The 13,292-nt window shown below is 42.6% G+C and overlaps 2 long non-coding RNA genes across 2 annotated transcripts in view; both read right to left on the bottom strand.

Annotated features, from left to right (window-relative positions):
• Positions 1-105: 105 nt before the first annotated feature.
• On the bottom strand, positions 106-1,537 carry LOC308296842. Its single transcript, XR_013962641.1, has 3 exons — positions 1,289-1,537; positions 950-1,078; positions 106-192 (listed from the first exon to the last, which is right to left on the bottom strand). It is a non-coding gene; the product is annotated as an uncharacterized lncRNA (long non-coding RNA).
• Positions 1,538-2,127: 590 nt separating this feature from the next.
• Positions 2,128-13,292, bottom strand: part of LOC308296942 — a 46,039-nt gene continuing 34,874 nt past the window's right edge. Inside the window, exon 3 of the long non-coding RNA XR_013962650.1 lies at positions 2,128-2,175. This is a non-coding gene — a long non-coding RNA (uncharacterized lncRNA). The remainder of the gene's footprint in view (positions 2,176-13,292) is intronic.

Here is a 13,292-nt window from a genome sequence, read left to right as displayed (position 1 = left end):
GTACATGAAGAGCCTGCCAGAGCCCTCACTGACCTTCAAAACCCCAAACGTCAGTGAGTGTATAAGGAACTATGTGTAGGCCTCAGTGTGGTGTTGTTACTCTACCTCCGCTGTTCCTGGGTTGAGCTTGCTGGGTCACTGTCACATCAGCATAGGTCAAATCTTTTTCACACTGTCTGTCAGTCCTGCAGCCTGCAGCGCACGCGCGCACACACACACACACACGCACGCACGCACGCACACACAATCAGAACATAATAATTATAAATGAAAATACATGTTAGAATAGATTGACTTTATAAATCCCCGAAAATATCAGAGACAGGAATCTGGAAGTACGGACGACAAACCTTCATCCTTGGGGATTAACCCCGAAAAGACACAAGAAGGAGCAGTGTTCAAACCTATAGGCTCTGTCGTTCATACTTCCACTCCTCGGTATACCGACCTTGGATACTGTGGAGGAGGTGGCTAAAAGAAAGATGAAGACTAAACTCCTGGCCATCATGGACAATCTCTCTCACCCCTTACATGACACTGTAGCACGGCAGAGAAGCTCCTATAGAAGATATTTCCAACTGCAGCAAAAAAGACTGTACTCATCTGTTTGTCTTGATCAGGCTGATTAGGACGGGGGATGTTGAATTCAAGCCATTGGACTCTTAGTAGTGTTTGGTTTATTTTTATTATTATTGTAGGTTGACTATGCTTAGATGCCTACATGAGATGATCTTTTATTAAGTGTTTTATTGATGGCTCTATCAGAGATGCTGTATGTAACAGCGTCATTTCCCTTTGGGGATTTATAAAGTACCTAACACCTCTCTCTGATATGTTCGATGTTTATCCCCAAGGATAAACCTTGTCTTCTACTTGCTCGTCTCAAAGGGCACAAGGAACAGTTATATTACATCCATCAGAATCTTACACAGCTAAATACCATACATACCTTTGTACTTCTTCCAGAGACACAGGCCCAGAATCAGCATCAGAACCATGGAGACTCCAGCAAACACCAGAGGATAGAAATATGTAGGGAGAGAGGAAGAGTGGGGGTTGTCTGTGGAGGTCAGCAAATCTGAAGCAGAATGAGACACATATTCCTCTTAAACATATAGTTTTTATGTCAATATTACTCTTAAACACACATTAAGAGCTGTGCGCCAATCTTAAATGAGAGCGAGAGAAAGGGAGATTCAGAGATACAGGAGCTGACCAATGAAAACAACCTCTCACTCCTTCTATCACTGCACATATTAAGTCAAGGTTTGTGATACAACCATCTCACCTCTCACATCCATCCAGATCTCAGGTGACTCTCCACGGTTAGAGATGGTACACTTGTAGAATCCTTCATCAGACTTGGAAACAGTGTGGATGGTCGTCCTGTAGACTCTGTCCTGATGAAGGATCCATCTTTATAGAAATCAGCTGGGAGGTCAGAGGATGGTTTGCGAGTTGTCTTGTCTTTGTACCAGCAGTGCAGAGTGACATCACTTCCTTCCATCACAGGAAGTGCAGGGCTCCCCAGGATCACATCTCCACCGGAACAATGATAAATTACATCAGAATAGAACATTTATGACATCACTCTGAACAATACTGTCCCAACATTAGGAGGTTTTAATATAAACTGAATAATAAATAAAATAAGCAAACTGAAATAAAATAAAATAACAATTACAACAAATTATTGATTTGCTGAACATACCAGTAACAGTGATATTAACAGTGTTGCTTTTAAGTCCCTTTGAAGACTCACACCAGTAAAGTCCACTGTCTACTAAGGGTTCCATGTTCCTGAGAAGACATCCTGTGGTGTTCTTCTTCCCCCAGCGATGTTTACCATCATCACACTCTGAGGTGATGTTTTTGATTCTCCTCTTCAGTCTCCAGACAGTAGAGTTAGACTGTCTGTCCTCACATCTCAGAAAGACACGCTCATATTTAAAAAACTGATATCTGTCAGGACTGAATCTGACAGAGACTGTGGGGCAGAAATCCAGAAGAAAGTTGATATTAAATCAAATTTGTATTTCTTATTACGGTTCCCTGATTCCATTGACAGTTGTGGATAATTTGAACATCAGGTCAGTAGAAGACAAACAGACTCACCTTTATCACCTTCACCACTGTTTGTAACTTCTGCTGAGACACTCACCATGGAAATAACCACTAGAGAGAGAGATCACAACTCAGAGACCATTTGATTGATTGATTGAAGATTTTATTGATTTTATTAGAGGTTTGGAAAAGGTAGGCCAGGACAGTACAGTTTACTACAAGGTCGACTAAAAGGATATAAACCATAAGAAAGCCTTTGGCTTGTTTAAATTGGGATCCCTAAATACAACCAGTTTGAGTTTTGCACCATACTTTATGCCCAGATTATGCACTGTGTAACTAATGTGTAATATTGGTAGTTTAATTTAATTTGTTATTTATTACCAAAATTAATTTACTTTAGTGCTAAATTGGAGTTGAGACCACGTGCCTCCTTGTGCCAACTCTCCTGCCATTTTCGGGCTGGGTAGGGCCTAAAATCTATGCTAATTAGTTAGTCTGGGCCCAACTAATTAACGCCTTCATTTTCAGGCCCGTTGAGAACTCTACCCGTAGTGCTGTTAGGGTTGATGTTAATATTAATACTAGACTGAATTGTTAGCACGGACGTACAGTAAAACATTAAGGCTAAAGGATAACAGTTTTAATGTGGAGAGAAGAAGTAAAATGTTGATATGTTGCATGGAAAAACAACTGTACTGGGTATTCTAGCTGTTTTGCATTTCTTCTCAAAATAAAAGTAAGAATAATTAGGCCTAACTTAATTCGATCCCTACGTCAAAGCCCTGGCTATAACATAGCCTTGTATAATAGTAGTGAGGTAGCAAATTCCTCGTCTTGTACACACTCTGTGACACACGCACGCACAGTCACACACAGACACACACACACACACACAGACACACACAGACAGACACACGCACGCACGCACGCACGCACGCACACACACACACACTCACACACACACACGCACACACACGCACAGTATTTGTAGGCTACTCACAGACTAGAAGGCAGAGGGATGCTTGCTCCATGCTGTTACTGCTCATTGAGTGAACACTAACTTTTATGACAGAGTAGTGACTAACTGTTGTCTCCTCCTACTGCTGTTGTGGTGAGAGGGGGCTGTACTGAAGGAAGTGCTCTACTGCTGAGTTTCCATCAAGTGTGTGAGTTCAATTAGACACATGGCATAAATCAGCAGGTTTCACAAATATGGAATCTCGACATGTGACATGCTAATAGTAATTTCGGAGTGATAATTTTTGGAGACATGTATATTTTGATTCCTGGGGTTCTCAGAATGCAAAAAAAAAAAAAAAATGGCATATATGGGCATAAAAAAATGTACGCAGAATCACAAAGATCTCCATATACAGGCATAAAGGGACACAGACAGACAGATACAGAGATCTACATATATGGCATGAAATGGACGCAAATAGACAGATATCTCCATATATGGGCATACGGTTTTCCGAAACCGGCCCGAAACGTTCGGAATATCCTTATGCGGAGCTGATTGTTGACATCAGGCTGTTCCGGAGGAAATCGGCGCAAGCGCTGACTCATTGTGACATCACTCATAAAAGGCTCTGACATCACATACGCCACATGAGTCAACAAAAAATCTCTGAATATCTCCATATATATATGGGCATAAAATGGACGCAGAATCACAAAGATCTCCATATACGGGCATAAAGGGACACAGACAGACGGATACAGAGATCTCCATAAATGGGCATAAAATGGACGCATATGGCATATATGGGCATAAAATGTACGCAGAATCACAAAGATCTCCATATACGGGCATAAAGGGACACAGACAGACAGATACAGAGATCTCCATATATGGGCATGAAATGGACGCAAATAGACAGATATCTCCATATATGGGCATATATGGGCATAAAATGGACCCAGAACTATATCTGCAGTGATCTCCATATATGGACATAAAATGGACGCTGACAGACAGACAGACAGACAGACAGACAGACAGACAGACAGACAGACAGATAACAGATATCTCCATATATGGGCATAAATGGACACAGGCAAACAGATGGTCAAAACGGGTCCTATGACAACAGGTATAATGGGGTTTGCATTAAAGGGCGGGGCATTCATTCCCTATTTACATCGTTCCCGAGTTGGCCAGGTCGCCGACTAGACGCTGTGAGAAGTCTCTGTGAGTCTGTCTGTGTGTATGTAATCCGCGTATCTCGAGAACCGTTCGTCCCACCGGCTTCAGATTCGGCACGCACGTTCCCCGCCTCGGCGCGGAGTGCAGTGCCCGGCCTCGACCCGACCCGACGAACGGTTTTCCCGAAACGGCGCGAAACGTTCGGAATGTCCTTATGCGGAGCTGATTGTTGACATCAGGCTGTTCCGGAGGAAATCGGCGCAAGCGCCGACTCATTGTGACATCACATCATAAAGGGCTCTGACATCACGTACGCCACATGAGTCAACAAAAAATCTCTGTGAGTGTGTATGTATGTAATCCGCGTATCTCGAGAAACGTTCGTCCCACCGGCACGCGCGTTCTCCATATATGGGCATAAAATGAATGCCCGTATGCGGAGCTGATGTCTGACATCAGAGTTTTCCGCAACCGGTACTGTGTGTGCAGAGATCTCCATATATGGGCATAAGTGGACAAAGGCAAACAGATGGTCAAAACGGGTCCTATGACAACAGGTATATTGGGGTTTGCATTAAAGGGTGGGGCATTCATGGGGTTTGCATTAAAGGGTGGGGCATTCATTCCCTATTTCAAATTCGGCACGCGCGTTCCCCACCGCAGCAGGTAGTGCAGTGCTCGGCCTCGACCCAACCCGATACACGATTTTCTGGAATGAGCACGAAAGGTTCAGATTCTGATGTCTGACATCAGGATTTTCCGGAACTGGCACTGTGTCTGCATAGATCTCCATATATGGGCATAAAATGGATGCAGACAGACAGATACAGATATCTCTATATATGGACATAAATGGACACAGGCAAACAGATGGTCAAAGATCCCCATATATGGGCATAAAGTGGACGCAGACAGACAGATACAGATATCTCCATATATGGGCATAAATGGACACAGGCAAACAGATGGTCAAAACGGGTCCTATGACAACAGGTATAATCGGGTTTGCATTAAAGGGGGAACCAGCACTGTGTCTGCAACACAGTCGGAGGCACAGACAGATACAGAGATCTCCATAATGGGCATAAAGGGACACAGACAAACAGATGGAGGAGGAGACAAACATAAGACAAGCAACAAAGAGTGTGACTGGGAGGACATCAATGATGCAGATTTAAATTACTTTACAGCTTTTGCTGAAGAGAACAAGGATCAGTAGTCGAGATCTGGGTTGGCTGAGGTGCAGATGGAGGAGACAAACATAAGACAAGCTAAATCAACAGCACAAGACTGACAAAAAACAAGTTCTCCAAAAAAACTCAAGCTGAATTCACTCTCACGCTCCAAAAAAGAAAAAGAAAATAATAGAGACAAACATAAGACAAGCAACAAAGCGTGGGACTGGGAGGATGACTTGAATGATGCAGATTTAAGCAGGCTGCGTATTCTGCTTAAAGAGGAAACAAACAAAAGGCGACAGAGATCTCATATATGGGCATAAAATGGATGCAGATAAACAGATATCTCCATATATGGGCATATATGGGCATACAATGGACGCAGAATCACAAAGATCTCCATATACGGACATAAAAGGGACACAGACAGACAGATACAGAGATCTCCATATATGGGCATAAAATGTACGCAGATAGACAGATATCTCCATATATGGGCATATATGGGCATAAAATGGACCCAGAACTATATCTGCAGTGATCTCCATATATGGACATAAAATGGACGCCGACAGACAGACAGATACAGATATCTCCATGGGCATAAATGGACACAGGCAAACAGATGGTCAAAACGGGTCCTATGACAACAGTATAATGGGGTTTGCATTAAAGGGCGGGGCATTCATTCCCTATTTACATTGTTCGTAATTATGCAATAAATTATGCAATAACGAGGTGAAAATAAGCAAATTGCTGCATTTTTTGTTTGTTTTTGTCAACTTTGAAAGCTTCTCACAGACTCTAAGATGTATTTTTATAAAGTCATCAATTATCACCATCATCCTATAAATATATCATGCAACCCTTTGTCTGTGTAATAATTATGTAATAATCACACCGAAACCAGAAATAGCTATATTTCTTTGCTTTAAGTTAATTAATAAACATGGTCTTACAGGCAGTGTAAGTCTGTATGCATGTCTAGAAAATATTCCCTTTCCATAACTAGGATAACTAACCTTTCCTTATTAGTGTAATTTGCATATACAACACGTCTATTCATCTGCCCCACATATGCAGTTATGCACATCTCAGACCTCGTTTTTGCATAATATATGCCCATTATGCTAATTAGGAAAGGTTGTATGACTTCACAATGGTGACAGATTGATTTTTGGACCTCACAAATATGGACTAAATCACCTTTATAAGTTACCTAGAAGCAAAGTTATTGCCATTTCCTGTTTTTGGCAATTAATTGGCTAATAATGCTAATTACACAAGCTAAATCCAAAAAGAAAAATTTGAGACATTCTGAGAACCCCAAGAATCAAAATAATCATGTCTCCAAAAATTATCATTCCAAAATTACAACCAACAAATCTGACTGATTGGCTCCCCCACTATGGGGAAAAGGGTAAAAAAGGACACAGATGGAACAAGTGATAGGATAGAGTAAATGTGAATACGAACAACGTCAGCGTAAGTTTGAGTGGAACGTCCAGTTTCCATGACTGCTGCAGCAGAGTACAGCGGTGCAGCTTAAAGGGATATTTCACTTTCAAAAAAACTTTTGGTAATTTTATCATCTAATCAGGATTTTATGAATACCCTGAACAGTTTTTAATTTGCTTGGTTGAATATTTAGATATTTGATGTAAATGTTACCAGGCCCTCCAGGCCCAGGGCCTCTCCACATACACACCCATTGTAACTTCAAACTTTATTTTAACCATGATAGATTCATTAAAAACACCAATTTTTTTCCTGGTGACTCATACTACCCTCCTAATATGTGAGCAGGCCGTGTTTTTTCCATAACGTTTTTCATGTATTTTCTATACATTTTTATTGTATTTAATTTTTTTCATTTTCCCAAAGAATTATTAAAAATACATGAAAAACACAGCCTGCTCACGTATTAGGAGGGTAGTATGAGTCACCAGAAAAAATGATGGGTGTTTTTAATGAATCTATCATGGTTAAAATTGATTTTGAAGTTACAATGGGTGTGTGTGGGGAGAGGCCCTGAGCCTGGAGGGACAGATAACATTTACATCAAATATCTAAATATTGAATCAAGCTAATTAAAAACTGTTCAGGGTGTTCATACAAGCCTGATTAGACCATACAATGACAAAAAGTTTTTTGAAAGTGGAATATCTCTTTAAGTCTGTACAACTACTATAACAGTATATGGCAGAAAGCGCCTGCTGCCGACAGGGAGCCATCGGGAGCTTGTCGGCAAGAGACGCTTGCTCTTGTTTGTTTTCTAACAGGGATGAAAGTGTGTTGCCACATTTGACAGATTAGTGAAACAAGCAAACTGGTCTATGAAAACAAGCCCAAAAAAAGAAATTACAATTTCACAACTTGAGCCCTATTTACATCTGCTTTTGCCCTGAGAGCCACGTGACCATGAAGCGCTTGAATCATATCCTTTGCAACGCCAACGGCACTGACTTCAATTGAAAAGAGCATGCTGTGAGCCTAGCTCCGCCTTCTGTCTAATTTTTCGAGCGCTCCTGCTGTTTTGGGGGGCTCTAGTAGCTTTCTAGGCTGCCCCGCCTTTCAGATCATCTAGTTGTGGGCAGAAGAGAAGCGCGGTGGACAATGTGGTCTGAAGTGTCCCTCCACAAAGTGCACACACTATGGTGTTCTACTGGGCTATTTTTTTCTTTATTTGTATTTTTTCCGTGACCGGCGCCGGTCGCCAGAGGCAGCCAGAGGAGCTGCTTCCACTGTCTCTCTGTGGAGTGTGGATGTTTGACGACTCTCCATCTCATCTCACTGACTCACTCACGCCACTACAAACACAGCCGCGGGAGGTCGGCGGAGATTAAGGGATACTTGGGAGATTGGGGGCCCTGGGGGGTGTCCTTTGCAAGCCTCGGAAAAAAAGGACTTAACTCTACCTACGAGACAGACACAGAGAGAGAGTGTGACACGCTGCGCTATGAAAGTTGCAAGACGCACTCGAACGCAGTCAACGCACACGCTTCACGATTGAAATAGCCTCCTAAATAATATGTACGTTTTTTTTTTTGATTGATTGAAGAATTTATTAGAAGTTTGCAATAGAAAAAAGTACAGTTTCATGACAGTACAAATCACTGGTACAAGGTCAACTAAAAGGAGATCCTAGAAAGCCGAGGCTTATTTCCACAGGAACCACACTTTAAGTATCTCATATAACATTGAAAGACAGACGGATAGAACATAGCCTACTTTATCTAGGATAGTATCAGTTTCAAAAGCATAACATCAAATACAAAGGCAGAAAAGAAAGAAAAATGGGGGGGGGGGGGGGGAAGAGCATGGGGGCTTAGTCTATTTACAAGTCACGGGTAGCAGCTGTCTGAAGGTGACTTTTCATACCAATTTTGAAGGAGCTAGGGATTTGCTCTCCTTTAAGGCTTGTGGAAGGGCGTTGTTTAGTGTTAAATCTTGATGATGATTAGTGGAGCTGCCTCTGGTGTTGTGATCGTGAACATCCTTGACCTTTAAGAAGTAGTTTGCCAGGTACATGGGTATCTTGGAGGTGTAGTGAATCTTGTACACCAGGCCCATTGCAAGATGTTGTACTCTGTCAGCTACTTTGAGCCACCCCACGCTTTCGTGGTGATGATCGGTAAGGTGGGTCAGAGGTGGAAGACCAAGCACCACCCTAATTCACTAGTTTGCAAATCCCGCCCCATTCTGCCCTGTTACTAGGCTGGGACATTAACCCTGGGCAGATTGTTTTTATAGTGGCAGTGAATGGGATTTTTTATTTTTTCATAGCCTCATTACAGCTATATAAAGTGCCAAAGGAAAAACATCTAGGTGATATTAATAAAAAGGGAAGACAAAGGTACAGTAATTACATTGCAAAACAGGGGGTTTCCCCGAAAATATATGTTTTAATTTGTTTAATCCCAGTGGGACAGAATCACTATTGCAGATTCTTTTATAGTGGAAGTGGATGGGATTTTTTTTTCCTTCATAGCCTCATTACAGCTATATAAAGTACCAAAAAAAACACATCTACGTGATATTAATAAAAAGGGAAGAAAAAGGTACAGTAATTACATAGCAAAACAGTAATTTTCCCCCGAAAATATATGTTTTAATTAGTTTAATCCTCTGGATCAGAGAGAGAATAGAAATCGCGCATTGCATCTTGGGTAGGAAGAGGAGAACTATAATCTGTTCTCCTCCAACATCTCCTCACATAATAGGCTGGCTTTTCGTAATTCTGCCCATTTAAAATATATGTACCCAAACGTAACAAGTTAGACCATTGATAAGGTCCATGTGAACTAGTCTGTTGAAGCTTATTCATTACAATGATCGCAAACGCTATGGTCGCGACTCGCGAGCGGCCTGGCCGTGCTCCGCAGTGCGGACAGCCGGTGAAAGACGGCTCCCACTTTCTCCGACTGCAGAACTCCACCCCCGCTTGCAAAAAGTGAATGTATTTTTCTGGTTGGCCAGTCAGGGAGTCTCATGGACCAATCAGAAGGCTGACAAACGGTGAATTAGTTTGTTCTGGGCTGTTTGGAGCTTTAACTTTAAGGCAGCTCGGGCGTCGCGATACCAGACAAGGACTCCGTAATCAATGAGGGGCCCGATAAGAGCACCTCCTAGTGTCTTTCGAGATTTAATACTGATCAGCGGGGCAACCCTTTGCAAGAAACGAATTCGTCCATTCATTCATAACCCACACAACATAGTGATGGACGCTGCGTTTTGTCGTCGCACCGAATTGCAACCGAAATTCTGTTACAGGACTGTAGTGTAGGCCTACATCCATATTAAATCATGGGACGAAAAAGAAATGCCAAACGCAGTTCTACCAGGCAGCCAACGAAAGAATCCGGTTGATTAGTCCATTTCATGGTAGCCAGATAAGTCGCCCTCTTTCAAAGTCGACCCAAACTCTCGTTTGATTTGATTGATTGAAGACTTTATTAGAAGTTTGCCTAGGAAAACTGTTTCATGACGGTACAGTTCACTGGTACAAGGTCTACTAAAAGGAGATCCATGAAAAGACTAAGCTTATTTCCACAGGAAACCATCTCATATAAACGGGTCTGTGGCAGTATCCCAACGGGTCTGTGGCATAGACTGTATAGGGTGTGCCAAATGTAGTTCTCCACAATCTGTCGGTAGATAATGCCGGTCTTATATAAGGGTCATTTGTGTACGGTGTGATGTCATACTGATGTCAGCAGTGTGATGTCATACTGATGTCAGCAGCTATGTCTCTATATATGGAGTTATATGTTGTTCGTGTCCAAATATGGGGCTTGTGAGGTCAGACTTAGTGAGATTCGTCGGTTATCTCCATATATGGAGGGATGTAGGGTAAAAAACATGGTTGCTATGGTAAACAGTTGGTTGCTAAGGTAAAAGAACATGGTTGCTATGGTAAACAGTTGGTTGCTAGGGTAAAAAAAATGGTTGCTATGGTAAACAGTTGGTTGCTAGGGTAAAAAAACATGGTTGCTATGGTAAACAGTTGGTTGCTAGGGTAAACAGTTGGTTGCTAGGGTAAAACCATGGTTGCTAAGGTGGTTGCTAACGTACAGTAACAGACCAGCAACAACAGACTGTTGCCACAGCAACGTACACAAAGGTTTGTGTACACATGTGGTGTGATGTCATACTGATGCGGAGATATGAGCAGGGCAAAGGTGTGACGTGTGACGTGTGACCGACCGACCGACGGACGGCCGGTGGAGGTTTTGATACTAAACTGCGACCTTACGGTTGCAATAAGCGACCGTTGGTCGCTTATCTCCACACACTGCTGACATCAGTATGACATCACACCGTACACAAATGACCCTTATATAAGACCGGCATTGTCTGACCTCACAAGCCCCATATTTGGACACGAACAACATATAACTCCATATGTTAAACAGTTGGTTGCTAGGGTAAAAAACATGGTTGCAATGGTAAACAGCTGGTTGCTAGGGTAAACAGTTGGTTGCTAGGGTAAAAAAACATGGTTGCTATGGTAAACAGTTGGTTGCTAAGGTAAATAAAACATGGTTGCTATGGTAAACAGTTGGTTGCTAGGGTAAAAAAATGGTTGCTATGGTAAACAGTTGGTTGCTAGGGTAAAAAAACATGGTTGCTAGGGTAAACAGTTGGTTGCTAGGGTAAAACCATGGTTGCTAAGGTGGTTGCTAACGTACACTAACAGACCAGCAACAACAGACTGTTGCCACAGCAACGTACACAAAGGTTTGTGTACACATCACACTGCTGACATCAGATGTCATACTGATGTCAGCAGTGTGATGTCATACTGATGCGGAGATATGAGCAGGGCAAAGGTGTGACGTGTGACGTGACGGACGGCCGGTGGAGGTTTTGATACCAGTAAGACTCCCTAATCGGGAGATAAGCGACCGTTTGTCGCTTATCTCCACAAATATCACAACCTCCACCTCTCACGTCATACGGGCAGCCATAGTTACACCTGGAATGTTGAATCTCCATATATGGAGATAACCTACGCATCACACAAAGTCTGACCTCACCAGCCCATACTTGGGCATGGACGACTTATATCTCCATATACGGAGATGGCCATATATGGAGATACGATGACATCACAGAGTCCACAGCTGATGATGTGGCGTGATGTCATACAATACACAAACAAGCCCTATATAAAGGGGCAATTCTCACCAGGGAAGAGAGCATTCCTCGACTCAGACCTTATCGCCAGGATCAACTAAGCTTATAGCTTATCATCACATCCAACCATCTTAAGATACTCAGCTAGTGGGGAATGCTCTCTTCCCTGGTGAGAATTGCCCCTTTATATAGGGCTTGTTTGTGTATTGTATGACATCACGCCACATCATCAGCTGTGGACTCTGTGATGTCATCGTATCTCCATATATGGCCATCTCCGTATATGGAGATATAAGTCGTCCATGCCCAAGTATGGGCTGGTGAGGTCAGACTTTGTGTGATGCGTAGGTTATCTCCATATATGGAGATTCAACATTCCAGGTGTAACTATGGCTGCTCTCCATATACGGAGATGGCCATATATGGAGATACGATGACATCACAGAGTCAACAGGGATGTGTTGGTTATCTCCATATCTGGAGATTCAACCTTCAACGATTTTGACATCTTGTTACTAATCTGTCGGTAGATAATGCCGGTCTTATACTAGGGTAAAACCATGGTTGCTAAGGTGGTTGCTAACGTACACTAACAGACCAGTAACAACAGACTGTTGCCACAGCAACGTACACAAAGGTTTGTGTACACACATGTGGTGTGATGTCATACTGATGCGGAGATATGAGCAGGGCAAAGGTGTGACGTGTGACGTGTGACCGACCGACCGACGGACGGCCGGTGGAGGTTTTTGCGACCGTAGGTCGCAGTTTAGTTGCGACCGTAAGGTCGCAGTTTAGTACCAGTAAGACTCCCTAATCGGGAGATAAGCGACCGTTGGTCGCTTATCTCCACAAATAGGCCAAAAAAATTGTTTTACCAATTATCAAGACATACGGGCAGTTGACAGTTTGCCATGGTTACTCATTGAAGTTGAATCTCCATATATGGAGATAACCTACGCATCACACTAAGTTTGACCTCACCAGCCCATATTTGGGCATGAGCAACTTATGTCTCCATATATGGAGATATGATGACATCACACAGTCCTCAGCCGATGATGTGGCGTGATGTCATACAATACACAAACGAGCCCTACAGTATAAAGGGGCAATTCTTGCCAGGAAAGAAGCATTTCTTCGACTCAGACCTTATCGCCAGGGTTGGCTTATAGCAGCTGTCGGTAGGACCATATATGTGGATTCTGTTAGTGTGGATCTCCTAACAGGGCATCATCTGGGATACAATCCCTTTTATG

Source organism: Nannobrachium achirus (genome assembly GCF_963921795.1).
Source record: "Nannobrachium achirus genome assembly, chromosome: 13".
In the NCBI taxonomy this organism is placed as follows: Eukaryota; Metazoa; Chordata; class Actinopteri; order Myctophiformes; family Myctophidae; genus Nannobrachium; species Nannobrachium achirus.
This window is presented reverse-complemented; position numbering and strand designations above follow the sequence as displayed.